This window comes from Galeopterus variegatus, unplaced genomic scaffold (assembly GCF_000696425.1).
Source record: "Galeopterus variegatus unplaced genomic scaffold, G_variegatus-3.0.2 Scaffold9262, whole genome shotgun sequence".
NCBI lineage: Eukaryota > Metazoa > Chordata > Mammalia > Dermoptera > Cynocephalidae > Galeopterus > Galeopterus variegatus.
Window position 1 is genome coordinate 64,807 of NW_007735373.1, and position 844 is coordinate 65,650.

The 844-nt window shown below is 37.3% G+C and overlaps 1 pseudogene; it reads left to right on the top strand.

Annotated features, from left to right (window-relative positions):
- The first annotated feature begins 598 nt into the window (after positions 1–598).
- The window catches only part of LOC103609150, a 1,644-nt pseudogene continuing 1,398 nt past the window's right edge, over positions 599–844 (top strand).

The following is an 844-nucleotide window of genomic DNA, read 5'->3' on the forward strand; positions in this document are numbered from 1 at the left end:
TGGTGTTCTAACAATCTTTGTTTATGTTTAGTTGTTAAGATTTCCTTTCCTGCATTCCTGATTATTTGGTTAAGTTGTCTGAGGACTAGTATATTGTTATAACATCAATTACCTTTTATGCAACCTGCAGGTTATTATATATTTGCAACTGCATGTGTGTGTTTCTATATGTAGTTCCACACTTGATAACAAGTTCCCTGAGAGCAGAAGACATTACATAAGACTGTCTATAATACAAAATCCAAAAATTCATAGACTCTAAGATGGGAACATTTTATCACTAAATATTTACTTACTAGAGAATAAAAATGAAAATGTAGAATAGAATAAAACAGCACAGAAAAGAGGAAATTAAGAAAGAACTTAATTCAATTTTGTTTTCAGATGAAGATACTGAGGCTCAGCATGGTGAAGTGATTTACCGAAGGACTTATGAAAGTTTTAGAGAAGAATGAGCTCTTCAGATAGGCTACTGGAAAATGCTTCTAGAATTTCCACATGCAGGAAATTGGAAGAGTCAATCTGTCATTCTGCTGTCCGCCCACAGGGGATTTGCCTGGCTGCTTTGTACTAAATATGAAACCTCTCCAGCTTTAACATGGCTGCCAATGCTACACATTACCACATCTCATCTTTCTTCCTGGTTGGTGTTCCTGGTTTGCAAGATTTTCACGGTTGGATTGGCATCCCTATCTTCCTCCTGTTTGTCCTGACCCTAATAGTGAACAGTGTAATAATTGTTACTATCAAGCTAGAGCCAAGCCTCCACCAACCTATGTATTTCTTCCTTTGCATGCTGGCAATAAATGACATGGCTCTTAGCACTTCCACAGCCCCCAAGATG